Source organism: Pinus tabuliformis, chromosome 4_2 (genome assembly GCF_031772625.1).
Source record: "Pinus tabuliformis cultivar Carrire ecotype Pingquan chromosome 4_2, CPIR1, whole genome shotgun sequence".
Lineage (NCBI taxonomy): Eukaryota > Viridiplantae > Streptophyta > Pinopsida > Pinales > Pinaceae > Pinus > Pinus tabuliformis.
Window position 1 is genome coordinate 1069729742 of NC_142304.1, and position 16878 is coordinate 1069746619.

Below are 16878 nucleotides of genomic sequence, written 5' to 3' on the forward strand. Positions count from 1 at the left end.
CTGGCAAAGACTTCACCCAGTCATGGTGAGCTAGATGCTCCTGCATCAGGCTCCGGTCCATGAGCTTCTCGACTGAACAACTTGTCTAATCAATTTGCTTAGCATCAAGCCACGAACTGTCCTCAATAGGACAATTCTTCCACTTGACCAGGTACTGTACATACTCCTTCCGCCGAGTTCGTTTAACCACCTGAGTGTCGAGAATGCTTTCGATCTCGGGAGGTTGAACGTAAGGCATCTGTCTCTTCCAAGCTTCTCCTTCATCCTGGGTACTTCGTGTGGGTTGCGTGGTTCCATCTTCTTCCTTTTCCTCTGGGTCAGCCATATAAGGGAACAGGTCTGCTACGTTAAAGATAGGTGAAATGCCTACTCCGGGTGGCAACTGTATCTTGTAGGCATTCACCGAAAATTTCCGAAGGACTTTGCAAGGTCCTATCTTTTTATACTTTAGTTTATTGTACGTACCTTTAAGGAAACGTTCTTTGCGTAAATGCGCGAGGACTTCATCCCCCACGTCAAACTGTACTTCCCTTCTCTTCAAATGTGCTTGCTGTTTGTACTTTAAGCTGCTGTCCTGTAATTTAATTTGTACCTATTCATGCAAATCTCTCATCGCGTTAGCGAAATCTTCTTCATCTGCACTTCGCCTTTCCTTCAGTCCAAGGTCCTACAGTTCATGCACTCCGTGAGGATGCATGCCGTACAGGATCTGAAATGGACTGAAACCTGTGTTGCGGTTAGGCGAGTCGTTGTAAGCGAACTTTGCCTGTGCAAGCGCTCGATCCCACATTCGTGAATTCTCTCCGACCAAGCTTCGTAACAGGTTTCCCATACTCTTGTTTACAACCTCTGTTTGCCTGTCGGTTTGCGGGTGGTACGCAAAAAATGTCCCGTGAACTTCACATCCCTGTCCGAAAGGATAGATTTAGGAAATCCATGCAACCTGACAATTTTATTGAAAAACAAGTGGGCCACGTGGGTGGCATCACTGGTTTTCCTGCAAGGAATAAAATGTGCCATTTTTTAGAATCTGTCCACTACTACCATTATCGAGTCGTATCCTCATTGTGTCTTCGGTAGACCTAAGACAAAGTCCAAGCTGACTAAGTCCCATGGTTTGCCTGGAACAGGTAACGGTGTATACAGTCCTATGTTTTGACTGTGACCCTTTGCTAACTGGCACACTTTGCATTTGGCTACGAATTGTTGTACATCGCTCCGCATCTTTGGCCAAAAGTAAAAATGACTAAGCTACTCAAGGGTCTTGTCCATGCCGAAATGTCCGGCCAAACCTCCACTATGCTTCTCTCGAACAATATTCTCCCTCATCGAGCAGTCGGGTATGCACAACTGTCCTCCCTTAAACAAAAACTTTTCCTGTAGATTGTAGTCCAACCAAGGACTGTTATCTCTCACTAAAGGGTTCTGACTTGCCTCATAGGCCTCCTTAAAATCTGTATCTATTTGGTATAAGTCCTGTAAGTGCTCAAAACCTAGCACCTGCATAGTGATTTCTTGCAGAAGTAAAGCTTTCCTACTCAGTGCATCTACTACCTTATTTGCTTGCCCACTAATATGCTTCAATACGAAATTGAAACTCTGCAAATACTCCACCCATTTGGTGTGTTTGTGGTTCAGTTTGTGTTGCTGCATTACATATTGTAGCGCAGAATTGTCTGAAAACAACACAAATTCATTTCCCAATAGATAATGCCTCCAGTGTTTTAATGCCTGTATAACAGCATAGAACTCCTTATCATACGATGAGTATTTCTGTTGACTCTCGTTCAGCTTCTCACTGAAAAACACTACCGGCTTATCCTCGTGACTAAGTACATCTCCAATTTTTGTCCCGCTAGCATCACAGCGAACCTGAAATAACTTCTTGAAATCTGGTAATCTCAGGATCGGCCTCTTAGTAATCTTTCTCTTTAACAACTGGAAACTTCTCTCTACCGCCTCTATCCATCGAAAAGGCTGGCTGGCCTTTTTGATGGTGTCTAGCATAGGCGCACAAATCTCGCTGGAATTCTTTATGAATTTCCTGTAAAAACTCGCTAATCCGTGAAAGCTACGTACCTCAAATAATTTTTTCGGAGATGGCCAATTCACTATCGCTGCCACCTTCTCCAGATCCATCTTCAGTTCATTATTTTCTATTACAAACCCCAAATAAATCAATTCCTTCTGCTGAAAAGTAAATTTCTTCAAATTTATTAGCAGTTTATTCTGTTGTAATTTCTCCAGCACCTTACACACATGTTGAAGGCATTCTTCTCTTGTCTTGCTGAAAATAAGTATGTCATCCAAATATACTATCAGAAACTTCCCAATGTGCTCCTTCAACATCTCATTCATTAACCTCATGAATGTACTGGGCGCATTGCTCATCCCAAATGGCTTGACCAGCCATTCGTATAGCCCCTCATTTGTCTTAAAGGCTGTCTTCCACTCATTCCCCTCTCGTATCTGAATCTGATGGTACCCGCTTGTCAAGTCTATCTTAGAGAAATAAGTTTCCCCGTTTAAACAATCCATCATATCATCGATCCACGGCAGCGGAAACCTATACTGGATGGTGATTTTATTGATGGCCCTTGAGTCGGTGCACATCCGCCATTCCCCTCCCTTCTTGGGAGCGAGGACCGTTGGAACAACACAAGGGCTTAAGCTCTCCCTTATCAATCCCTTGTCCAACAACTCTTGCACCTGCTTCCTAATTTCTTCATTGTCCTTGGGGCTCATTCGGTATGCCACTTTTTTCGGCAAATTGGCTCCAGGTATGAAGTCAATATGATGACTTATGCTCCGTTTGGGAGGTAACTTGTCTGGCAAGCCATCTACAACTATGTCTGTAAACTCCTGCAACATTTGTTGGATATTCATAGGTAAATCTGATACCTCTGTATGCAACAATATTGTCCTTGCTTTCTTTACAACCGCATAACCTATCTCACTATCCTCAACCTGTTTTAAAAATTGTTTTCCACTGACCAACAATGTTCTTGGTTCATTGGTCTCTGCTGTCCCTTCTTCCTTGATGGGTACAAGCATATGCTTGATTCCATCCTTCACAATTTTATAACAGTTCATCAATCCATCATGGATCACTTTCCTATCGTACTGCCAAGGCCTGCCCAGCAGTATGTGACATACATCCATCGGCATGATGTCACAAACAACTCTGTCCTTATATCTGCCTATTTGAAACTCTACCTCGCTCTGTTCATCCACTAGCAAATGATGGCCTTTTTGCAGCCATGAAACTCTGTAAGGGTTGGGGTGCTTCGAGCGTTTCAACTCCAATTTTTCCACCATCTCTATGGACACTAAATTATCAGTACTGCCGCTATCAATAATTAACTTACAACACTTACCTCGCGACTTACAAATTGTCCTAAACAAAGACTTCCACTGCTTCTGTTCTGTGACCTCCTTGATTGATTTTAACAACACCTTGTGCAGCACTAGAGCTTCCCCTGTCTCTAGAGCATTCTCTGCTTCTTGGGGAGGTGCCACTGCTTCCTCCGGTTGTGCCACATACACACCCCACTGTCCAGCTTGATCTGCTTCTGGACATTAAAATGATCGGTGTCCCCATTTATGACACCTATAACACTGATAACCAGCCCCTCTACCTCGGCCATTTCCCCTGCCTCGCTGGGATGACCTACCGCCTCTCGCGCTGTCACCTCTGTCTGCTGATCCGGAAGCTTTAGAACTACTGCCTTCATCGTTGCTATTAGCAGTTCGGCCTCTTCCATAGGACTGGCCTTTCCCCCTGTTGGCTCCTCGTCCTCTCCGGGCATTCTGCCTTCTGGTAATTTTCTCTTTTGCCTTCAACGCACTCTGATACGCTTCCTCAGTGTTGTTCGGAGACAAAATACTAATTTCATCCAAAATATCTAACCTTAGCCCATTAACATACCTGGCTATTCTTTCTGCTGTATCCTCTGTATATCTAGCTTGCAAATTCACTCAATAGAACTCCTCCGTATATTCCCTCACCATCAATCCTTTCTGTCTCAGATTCTGCACCTACCTATGCAAGGCAATCTGATAGTCTCTCGGCAGAAATCTGCCCTTTAACTTGGCCACCATCCTTGACCAGGTTTTAATCGGTGCCTTGTTCAATCGCTTCCTCTCGTTCTGGACACTATCCCACCATAGGGCTACGTGTCCCTTCAATTTCGTCGCAGTGAACTTAACTCTGTGGTCTTCGTTGACTTCCTCACACTCAAAGTACTTATCCATCTCACTGATCCAATCCAATAAAACTTCAATAGACAGGCTGCTGTCATACGTCGGGAGTTCTGGCTTGGGTTTACTACTTGCTACTAAAACAGATCTCAACAATCTCACTTCTGCAGTCTCACCTTCTGGTCCATCTGCTGCTACTTCAACTTCCTCTTCACTGTCATCGCCTATTTCCGGTTCTCTTCGTCTACCTGCCTCTACTACCTCCAACCGAGCAGCAAGAATTCTGATCTCCTCTCAATCCTTCCTCTGCTAATCTTCGAGCACCTCTGCCACGACCTCGCCTTCCTCTCTCCATTCCTCCTACTAACATAAACAACTGCTCTGATACCACTCTAACGTAACCCAGCCCACACTGGCCCACAACTCCGCGTGTCCTCGGCTTTACACCTGTTTCCGGACTTTACGACGTGTTAGGTTTGGGTATTTTCCGGCGGTTGCATGCAAGGTTGTCAGTAAATATTTGTTTGGCAACTGGGAGTAGTTAATGCTGCATTCAATTTCTACCTACACACCTTGGGCCTGGTTCCTCCATTTGTTCTTTGTCCAAAACACTTTGGCTTCTCGTCATTCGAGATTGTTCTATTCACCTGTGAGGTTGCTGCGAGGGTTGGTTGGTTATGTTATGTGGTTTTTTCTCTGGTGAAAATGAAAATCCCTGGTTCTTCTCCGGGCATGACTGTGGGTGAATTTTGGCCTTCCCAACTTGGTTGTGTGTTAGTCGATGGTTTCCTCCGGTGGCTCGTGTCTGTTCTGGTTCTGGTGGTGCGCTCACTCGACTTCTTTTCACACGGTAAGATTCTTAGTCTCGTCCTGCCATTTTTCTATGATTTGGTTGTAGAATTTTGTGTCTCGTCCAATAATCATCCCCTGCTATTGTTTTATAGTCTCCATTATTGTACTGTTGTCTTTGCTATGGTTATGGTCGCCTCTGGTCTCTGTTCTGTATGGGAAATGGTTTAATTTTTGTCATCTTTGGACTCAGGTAACAAGTTAGTAGATTTCCGCGGCTGTGAATAGGTATTGACCCCTTCCCTGATTCAGTTTGACCTCCTCATGGTGTTGGCAATAACCAGAAATGCTCCTTCTGTCTCAACTCTGTCGATTTCGGCAACAGCTCTGCTCTTCAAACCCTTGGTCCGGCTTACTCAAGTAATATATGAAACCCTCCTGTTTTGATGGTTGCTTAAACTTCAGTTGATTGCTATGTTAATGTATTAACTGTGCTCTATTGTATGTGCAGGTCATTGGCTCGACCTGGGTATGCAGGTTCCTCCAGGATTCGGTATTCCAAGGGTGGCAAACCTCTGCCAGTAGGTTCTGGTTGTTCAATCTGTCAATGCACTGTTAGGTTTTTGTGTTTTCTGTAAATATTATAGTTTGTCGTCTTTGCTTTCGTATGTGGTTGTTGTCCCTTGCGAAGATGAAGCTTCGGCCTGGTTGTAATTCTTATTCTAGTTAACGGCTCATTTGAATGATTATTGGCGTTTGTTGTTACCAAACCCTAGGCTAGGGTTTGTCCACTCTGGACGCGGCACTTGTTTTTTTTTATCAATGAATGTAATACATCTATGTCTCGGTCAGTAGCAATGAGAACATAGTTTTGTTATATCTGTTTGACTTATGAAAATTATGAGGAATCGTTCGAGAATACCTTTGTTGTAGTTTGCTTCTCCGGCACTTTGTTTCCGGTCCTGTTTGCTCTCGGTCGTTTTGTTGTATCTCACTATTCAGACTGTGGTTCAACTCTTTGGTCCTTCGCTCTGTATTTGGGCATTTGTATGAATTTGTTGTGGTTTGTTTGTTCGAAGAGAACACAAAGATAACACGACCTTATTGTGGTCATTCACTGTCTGTTAACATTGTTCCTTACAATTCGATAAATGAAAAGAAAACACGGTATTACAGTAAATAGGCAATGAATACAGATGGACAGTTTTTGGAAATAAGATCTGTCTCTGTTTCTTTATTTCTCTGTCATGAAATTGCTGAACCTTTCTCTTGTCTTACATTGCTGCTTTTATACATTTTGGTTACAGTTAATTGAAACTGTAATTGTTTGTCAATTGAACAGAAACAATTGGTTGTGCAACTACAGTTTCAGTTGTCATTATAATATCTGCATTTAGATAATTTTGTCTTTTCTTTCCTAAGTTGACAGATCAATTCCTAAACTACCACTTATTACTTTTGAATCATAACAACCCTTAACCGAAATTTAACTTTGACATTTAACTTTGACCACCTAGAAACTAAAAGTAAAATAAACTAAAATCCTATCTCATGACCTCATAAACTAATTAAAAAAAAACAATCCAGATACTCAAACAACCTTCCAACCTGGCAGAGACTTCACCCGGTCATGGTGAGCTAGATGCTCTTGCATCAGTATAACTGATGTCTGAATAGTTGTAAAGGGTAAATCATCTTTTACAGATTTGTACGTAGGTTCAGTATAGAAAAGGTGCATATACACGCTGGTTCGGCATTTCAAAATAGTGTATACGCAGGTAAGCCTTGAGAAAAGTGCGTATCAACGCAGGTTCGACACATTAAAGTAGTGTACGCCTCATAAAATATGTTTTAGCTACTTCTATTTACTATTGCAGTGATCTGGGTTCTAGTTTGGGTTCTGGTACTGTTACTGTATTCTGGTTACAACATTCAAAGAAGTGATTGTTTGATTTAGTTTTGGTTAGTGCAAGGGAGATGATTGATGCAGATATATTTTGATGGTTGATTGATGCTATTGATGGATCCAGTCTGAAAATTTATGAAACGTGGTCCCTAGAAGATAAGAGAAGGTTGTAGCCTTCTGTAGGTAAGCACCTACGTACTAGTACATCAGCTAGTACAAGAGTAAGGGGGTTGTAGGTCCCTTCCAGGAGAAGCTGGAGAATGAGAGAAGGTTGTAGCCTTCTATGGGTAGAAGCCTGTGTACTGGGATAACACTACACCAGTACATAAATATTGTAAAAAGAAGTTTCTTATTAAAAGAAGATAGAGATGAATCGTAGCAGGTGGTTTTTACCCACATTGGGTTTCCACCTTATATCTTGTGTTTTGTGTTTATTGTCTGCTCTGTTTTTACTATACCTGTTACTCCTTATATGGTTCTGATACATAGATTAAAGATCAACTAACTAAATTATAAGTTTACAAGGTATATGTTGGTTGCTCTAAGCAAAATTGCATATATATGCAAGTTGCATTAACAAAATTAGCGTACGTAAATCTATTTATGAAATGAAATATTGTTAAATTGCTAATATTGATTCACCCCCTCTTCAGTATTATTTCCAACAATTGGTATCAGAGCAGGTCCTTCAGAAGAATCTTGATTGCTTGAAGGAAGATCTATCATCATGAGAAACTACGAGAGAGAGGCATCCATCAGGCCAATAATCTTTGATGGGAGAAAATTCATCTATTGGAAGATAAGAACCACAACCTATCTTCAATCTCTTGGAATAGATGTTTGGGAAATTGTGGAAGGAGGATACACATTTCCTTCAGCAATTCCTACAGATACGGTAGGTAAAAAGCAGTATGAAACAAATGCAAAAGCTGTAAATACTCTATTGGGGAGTCTGTCACAATCATAATTTGTCAGGGTTATGCAGCTCAAAACTGCCAAAGAAATATGGGACAAGATCATTCTAAGCTATGAAGGAGATGATCAAGTAAAACATACAAAACTACAATCTCTCAAAATTCAATATGAAACTCTCAGAATGCGCAATGATGAAAGTATAGCTAATTATTTCTTATGTATAGATGAGATTTTTAATCGCATGAAAAACTTGGGAGAAGAGATAAAAGAAGTTACTTTAGTTGAAAAGGTTCTAAGATCCTTGTCTTCTAAGTTTGAATAAAAAGTTTCTGCCATAGAAGAAAAACAAAATCTTCAGAGTATTATTATGTCACAGTTGCACAGAATCCTAACTGCTTTCGACATGAGAAAAGGGGGTCCATAAAATATGAGAGAAGCCACATTCAAAGCCTCAGGAAAAGGAGAACTCAATACGTTAGAAGGAGAGGAAGAATCAAACTTTGTCAAGAACCTTCAATGGGGTTCTGGAAGATTCAGAGGTAAACTACCTTTCAAATGTTTTGCTTGTGAAAGAGTAGGTCGTTATGCTGCCAAATGTCCTCACAAAGATAAGCTTGATAAAGGTAAGGAATCAACAAAATGGAATAGAAAACAAAGTGTAAATAAGAAGAGCTACTATGCGCATGAAGATAGTGATGGTTTATCAAATAGTGATGAAGATGAAAATAGTAATGATTATAGACTTCTGATGGCTTTTGAAGATGATGATTTCTTGGATGCTTTAGATGAGGATGGTCTCTATGAAGAAATTTCTAAACTTAAAATCTGTTTATAAGAAAAGAGTATGATTATAGATAATCTGGCATTCCAACTTTCTGAAAGGGAAAAACGCAATGAAAAGTTTAGAATATGAAATTGTGGGTCTAAGAAAAGAAATTGAGAAAACAAAAGCTCTCAATGTTAGGTTTGCTAAAGGATCAGACACTTTAGATGAAATTATCAAAGTGCAGCATTCTCCTCTGATAAAGATAGATCTTGGATATACTGAAGAACCATCTCAAGCACAAAAGCCATCAACCTCCAAAAGCTATCTTGATGCAGCAAGGAGAAATGAACAGGTTGACAACCGTCAGCAGAGGCTTAAATCAGATCACCAGGTAAATCGAGTTCAATCTACTTCAAGGATGAACAGAAGCTATAACCAACCACAGGTAAATCATTCTCAATTTTCTTCAAGAATGAATGTTAATGGAAACTACAATCATCAGGTTAGTAGATTCGATAATCGCAGGAATTTCTTTAATGGCCAATGGTTTTCATGTCATAACTTTGGACACAAAGCTACTCAATGTGTTGCTTGCAAGACCATCATGACTAGAGAAGCACGAAATCAAAGGAATGTGACTGGGATCATGAAAAGGACCTACAATAACTTTTCTGCTCTTGAAAATGAATGAGAATGCTCTATCTATAACAACTTCAGTCATTAAGACTCTGAATGCAGGAGTAAATTTCGGAAAAACATCTCAAACGGAGCAAGCTTCATTGGGTCCCAAAACATGGAAAAAGAAAGAACCACAAACCAAAATATGTGGTATAGCCTTATATGCAGAAGGACAATAAAATCAATGGTATATCGACAGTGGATGCTTGAAACACATGACAGGTGATAAAGAAAAACTTAAGTCATATAGTGCCTTAGAAAAGGAAAGGAAGGTCTCATTTGGAAATGACACCCTTGCAGTCATAAAAGGTAAAGGCTCTGTTCTCTTAAAAGAAAAGGTCAAAACTGGGAATGTTATGTATGTTGATGGTTTAAAGCATAATCTATTGAGTGTTAGTCAAATGTGTGATCAAGGAAATGAGGTAGTATTTTGATCAAATGGATGTGTTGTTCGTGAGCTTGATATAGGAGAAACAGTGATCAAAGGCATAAGAACTCCAAATAATTTATACATACTCAAGGGAGGACAACAACAATGCCATCTAAGAAAAAATGATGAACACTGGCTATGGCACAAAATATTGGGGCATCTAAGCTTCCCTCAGATAAGGAAAGCATGCAAATTCCAGGCTGTTCATGATCTTCAAGACATCATAATTCCAAAAAATAAAATATGCAAATCATGTCAATTTGGTAAGCAAACCAGAACACATTTCCCTGAGAAAGAAGGATCAGCTAGTAAGCCACTTGAACTTGTCCATATTGATTTATGTGGTCCATCAAGGAAAAAGTCACCTCGTGGAGAAGAATACTTTATATTGTTCATTGACGAATTTTCCAGAATGTGTTGGATAGGACTTCTAAAGCATAAAGATGGAGCATTTGAAAAGTTCAAAGCATTCAAAGCTTTGGTTGAAAACGAATCAGATCATAAAATCAAATGCCTCATGTCTGATCGAGGAGGGGAATTTACCTCGGATGAATTCTTCAACTTCTGTGAAGAACATGGAATAAGAAGGGAATTCTCTACCACAAGGACTCCTTAGCAAAATGGAGTGGAAGAAAATATGAACAGAACTATTCAACAAATGGCTCGTGCTATACTAGATGAGTCTGGAACTCCTGCAACCTTCTGGGGTGAAGCTGCATTTGTTTTCGTCACTATTCTCAACAAAAACAAAATTCGGGTAAACAACACTCAAAGTCCTCATGAACTTTGGTATGGTAAGACTCCTACTATAAAATACTTCAAAGTTTTTGGAAGAAAATGTTACATTAAAAGGACTGATGAAAAACTTGGCAAGTTTGAACCTAGAGCAGATGAAGGTATTCTCCTTGGTTACTCTTCCTGAAGTAAAGGATACAAGTGTTGTAATAAAAGACTAGGGAAAATTGTTGAAAGTATTGATGTTGTGATTAATGAAGCAGGCGAAAATCCAAAGCAGGTAAAAACTAAAGAGTGGGAAGAAGATGAGGATCATCCTTCCACATCAAATCAGACTAATGCTGAAGAAGAAGAAACCAATGAAGCACCAAAAGAGCAGATAACGACAGAAGAAAAGATTCCATCCAGATATGTTCAGAAAAATCATCCAGAGACTCAAATTTTGGGATAGAAAGAGGCAGGTGTACAAACAAGAAGAACTATTACAGAAGCTTCAAGCTATCTAGCATTTCTTTCCTCCATCGAACTGCAAAATGTTCATGAAGCATGCAAAGATGAATGTTGGGTCAAGGCCATGAATGAAGAGCTTGAGAAAATTGAAAAGAATAATACTTGGGAATTAGTTCCTAGACCTCATGATAAGAATATCATTGGAACCAAATGGATATTCAAAAACAAGTTGAATGAAAATGGGGAGGTTGTTAGAAACAAGGCTAGACTTGTTTGTAAAGGATATGCTCAACAAGAAGGTATAGACTTTGAAGAAACTTTTGCACATGTTGCTAGACTTGAAGCCATAAGAATGTTCCTTACTCTTACTAGCTATCATAAATTCAAAGTATATCAAATGGAAGTGAAATCTGCCTTTCTTAATGGAGATCTAGAAGAAGAAGTATATATTGAGCAACCAGATGGATTCATCCTTGGAAATTAGCCAAAACTTGTATGCAGACTCAGAAAGGCTCTCTATGGTCTAAAACAAGCTCCAAGGGCCTGGTATTATCGTCTTGACAAATACCTTCATCAACAAGGTTTTTCAAAAGGATTAGCTAATAGCAATCTATATATAAAAATTGACAATGACAAATTGTTAATACTTGTTGTGTATGTTGATGATATCATTTTTGGTAGTAATGAAGAAGCCATGAGTCAAAATTTTTCTTTGGTAATGCAAAAATAATTTGAAATGTCCCTCCTTGGTGAACTCACATATTTTCTTGGTTTACAAGTTCAACAAAATAAAGATGGTATTTTTATATCACAAACCAAGTACCTCAAGCAGATCTTGAAGAAAGATGGAACGGAAGATGCTAAACCAGTATGTACCCCTATGGTAACATGATGTAGCCTTAGCGCAAACGATGAATCAACAACAGTGCATCAACCAACCTATAGATCCATGATTGGTAGTCTGCTCTATCTAACATGTATCCAAACAGACATCATGCATGCAGTGGGAATAGTTGGAAGATTCCAAGCAAATCCAAAGGAAGCACACCTTCAGGCAGTCAAAATGATTTTCAAATATCTTCAAGGAACATAAAACTTTGGTTTATGGTATACTAGAGATACAGATGTTACACTTCATGCATATACAGATGCAAATTGGGCAAGAAGCGTGGATAATAGAAAAAGCACTAGTGGTGGTGCATTCTTTATGGGTTCCAGATTAGTGTCTTGGTTCAACAAGAAACAAATTTCAATTGCATTATCTACAGCTAAAGTAGAATATGTGGCTGCTCCATCTTGTTGCACATAGCTTCTTTGGATGATGCAAACATTGCAAGACATTCAAATCACGTGTACTCCACCCATCTCCATTCTATGTGATAATACAAGTGCAATTAGTATTTCAAAGAATCCTATCATGCATGCGAATACCAAACACATACCTATCAAATATCATTTTCTCCGGGAAAAAGTGCTTGAACAAAAGGTCAAATTGGAGTATGTTCCCTCCAAGGAACAGGTTGTTGATATATTCACCAAACCACTGCCCAGAGAGACATTTTAATATCTCAGACAGACGCTGGGAGTAGTTGATGCATCTTCTTGCAGTTGATACTTATCTGTTTCAGAGAAAAGTGGTTGTACACAAGTTTCATGAAGTGTATCTGCGTACATACACCGGTTGCTGTGGATACAGTCGCGTATATGTTGGTTTGAAGAATATCAGTGGGACAGACTCAGGATGAAAAGAGTCTGATATGGGTCTGACAGTGATCATCTGGCACAGGTTCAGGGGGAGCATATACTTCTAATAATGTATTGTTAGCATTATCTTAGAAGATACTGGTACAATTTCACAGTTGTTTTCTTGTTTCAGGTGGAACACATGCAGACGGAGATCATGGTTGCTAATGGTGATTAACAGATGTTGCTGATGATAGTTGCTGATAACTCTCTTGTTTTAGATATTTTGTCTCTGTCATGTATATATTTTATTATCAAGGTCATGTAACAACCTATTTTGTTTCCCCACTATGCTTGGGATGGATGATGTAATGTTCTTGTCTTATCATGTATAACCTTTTGATGTATCCCCACTTGGTTGGGTGGATGAGTCAATCTTGGTATATCCCCACTTGGTTGGGAGATGGATGTATGTATGAGTCGTTGGTGATAGGAAGGTCATTTATGATGTATAGAGTCTTGTTCTTCTTGTAGAACATCCTTGCAGACCTTGCTTACAGTCAGGGGGAGCATGACCAACACACTTCAGCATATCAGAAAATTCAGCATGTACTCAGGGGGAGCATAACCCTTTGCCCTTGATGACAAAGGGGGAGAGTGACTTGGAGTTGCCATCAAGTCCAAAGGGGGAGATTGTTGGCATTATGACACAGGTTTGGCACTATGACACAGGTGTTGTCCTTGATGGCAACTCACTTAGATGACAGATCACAGTTCAGGCTCAAAGAATGAAGGAAAAAGAGGTATACATAGGTTTACCTTGACAAAGCCACGTATACACGCGGGTTCGCCGACCAAAAGGCACGTATGTGTATACATGCATTTTCACGCAAGGAAAAGCACATACATGTTGGAAAACTTGGTTTTTGTCCATGGTATTTGGTCCTTGGTATTTTGACCCATGGTATTGGTCCAAGGTATCTTGTCCAAAGTGTTGACCCCAAGTATTTGGTCCAAGGTATTGCTTCTAAGTGGTTTTGGACCATGGTATTGAGAAAGGAATAAGACTTTAAAAGGAGGAGGAGATCATTAGGCAAAGGCACTCAAGTATTGAATATCTAATGAAAAGCAAGATCTAGAATACTGGTCATTGGGTTATGGTGCATAGCCAGATCTGAATCAAGGAGGAACATGAACGCATGAAGAAAGATAAGTGCTATTGATGGGTCAAGATCTTAAGGCTTGAAGAGAAGTATCTTTGTGTGGTTTTGATATTTTATAATTGGCTCATGTCTTAATATGTAAATCTGATGATCTGGGTATAACTGATGTCTAAATAGTTGTAAAGCGTAAATCATGTTTTACAGATTTGTATGCAGGTTTAGTATAGCAAAGGTGTGTATACATGTTGGTTCGACATTTCAAAAGAGTGTATATGCAGGTAAGCCTTGAGAAAAGTGCGTATGAATGCAGGTTCGACACATTGAAGTAGCGTACATCTCATAAAATATGTTTTAGCTACTTCTGTTTACTGTCGCAGTGATCTGGGTTTTGGTTTGGGTTCTGGTACTGTTACTGTATTCTGGTTACAAAATTCAGAGAAGTGATTGTTTGATTCAGTTTTGGTTAGTGCAAGGGAGATGATTGATGAAAATATATTTTGATGGTTGATTGATGCTATTGATGGATCTAGTCTAAAAATTTATGAAACGTGGTCCCTGGAAGAAAAGAGAAGGTTGTAGCCTTCTGTAGGTCAGCACCTACGTACTAGTACATTAGCTAGTACAAGAGCTAAGGGGGTTGTAGCTCCCTTCCAGGAGAAGTTGGAGAACGAGAGAAGGTTGTAGCCTTCTGCAGGTAGAAGCCTGCGTACCGGGATAACACTGCACCAGTACAAAAATAGTGTAAAAAGAACTTTCTTATTAAAAGAGGATAGAGCGAATTACAGCAGGTGGTTTTCACTCACATTGGGTTTCCACCTTATATCTTGTGTTCTTTGTGTGATTGTCTGCTATGTTTTTACTATACCTATTACTGCTTATATGGTTTTGATACACAAATTAAAGATCAACTGACTAAATTATAAGTTTACAAGGTATACGTTGGTTGCTCTAAGCACAGTTGCGTATATACGCAAGTTGCATTAACAGAAGTAGCATATATAACTCTGTTTATGAAATGAAATATTGTTAAATTGCTAATACTAATTCACCCCACCTAAGTATTATTTCCAACAATTTTCTTCCAATCCCCAACCGTTCGGCCTTCCTTGAGACCCAGCGACTTGAGCACAGACTGGAGCTCTTCCACAGTTATCAAACCGTCTCCATTCTCATCAAAAACGCCGAACGCCTCAGCCAGATCCGCGTCTCCGTCCATATGATCCGCCATCGCTTCTTCTTTCTCACCTCCTTTACCACTCATCGATTCATACAGCGTCACGAACTCATCGAAATCCACATACCCATCGCCATTGACGTCCACGGTTCGAATCGTGTGGAGCAATTCCTCTTCGCCAATGCACAACCTGAGCTTTTCAAAAGACTCTTTCATCTCCTGTTGGCTGATTAGCCCGTCGCCGTTCTTATCAAAGGTCGAGAAAACCCTCCTCAGCTCCTCTTTGCCGACCGCATTGTCCAGAACCCCATCGATTTTATTATCCGCCATTAAAGCTTTTTCAGAAGCTTTGCTGTCGAAAAAGGGCTTAAATTTCTTCGGGAAAACATATCGAAACAGCGAAGTGAAAAGCCCGTAGAGAAAAACGGTCCTTAGTATCAAGCTTAACATGCTTTGATCCGCTGGAAAGCCAAGAAACCCTCTAATTTCCGCCATTAAATCAACATTCTTGAACTCCATAGAAACAGAGTCAGTATATACGATCGCAGCAGGCTATAATTCGTACTGCAAATAACAAAATGTAGTCTGCACCACGCATGACGACCTGATGAAACTAACCAGTTCTTATTTATGTAGGCAAAGAAAATACCGTGCACAACCCTTTAGTTTGAAGGCGAGAAGATAACATTTGAAATTTGAAAATTTCGGGGGCGGAGTTCGGCATTGATGGGAGGTAGGGAGATGAGTCAGCGTTATCAGAAGAAAGAGCCGTCGAAAACTCCTTTTTGAAATTGCCAGACATAATGACCAGCATGATGCATCCATTTTTTACGACCAGTCTCGATTGCTTGGAAAAATAGAGCCGTCAGAAAACTAATGGTCATGAAAAAACATGCATCCTCATGGTATCCATGCGGTAATAATCACCCTGTACTTTTGAAGTGTATTAATGGACCTATAGGGGTCGAAATAGGCATTGCCGAGCGAAGGAGCCTGTCAGAGCGGGAGTAACCGTGGAGCCTGCTGCAGTCAGAGCTATGGAACCCATCGGAAATGAAATCATCATGTATGGGCATGTATGGTAATGGAGTCATCTAATGAGGCGGAGGAATTATTTGGACGGCTAAAAGTGGTCGGAATCCAGGAAAAAATTTCAAATTTTTTTGTAGAGGCAGTGCTTGAATCCTGTTTTTGATGGTGGAAATGGATTCAACACCATCAAGAACGTCTAAGACACCTAAAATTTTAAAGTTTAACAACTATAACTTGGATTTACAAAACTCCTTGTCGGATTTTCTCTAAATATGACCGGAATTTCCATAACTATCCGAGCAACTCCTCTGCCTCTTTGGACTACGCGTATGGGGATATCACTAGTCATTAAGCCAATCACTGTCTTAGTGACTTGTTCTTAATAGTTTCCCTCTTGAAGGGCCGTGCTGGTTCACATTGATGATGGTCATATATAGTATGGCAATGATCAGTTATGGTTCACATTGATGATGGTCATACATAGTATGGCAAAGATCAGTGCTGGTTCACATGGATGATGGTCATACATAGTATGGCAAAGATCAGGGAGTGGTGGCTCTTTTCCGACTGATGTGTTGGTCGACTACTCCGTCCCTCTATCGGCGTTCGTCTCCATCCCGTCGACTACTGTTCTTTTTACATTTATTGATAGAAAGTGCAGGTTGTCCTGATCCGTGTGACAGGAGATGAGGATCACAAGGTCAGCCGTCGATTAGAAGTAGAATTTGGACGGTAGAGATCTGTGGGCGCGCAATTGAAATTTGAATTAAGTAATAAATTAAAAAAAATTGCGATTGTAAATAAAAAGGAACTCGATTCTACGACAATGAAAAAATCCTTGTTGTGTGTTTGAATTTGCAGAGCAGATGAAAAGTAAAAGAGATGGCGAGTACGAAGCAGACGGAGAGCTCAGGTTTGGGAGGACCTTAAATTTTCTGAATACTACTACAATTTTTT

General features: G+C 40.1%; 1 pseudogene; it reads right to left on the minus strand.

The window, feature by feature from the left end:
- Positions 1 to 15462, minus strand: part of LOC149173336 (calmodulin-like protein 3 pseudogene) — a 33655-nt pseudogene extending 18193 nt beyond the window's left edge.
- Positions 15463 to 16878: the final 1416 nt, after the last annotated feature.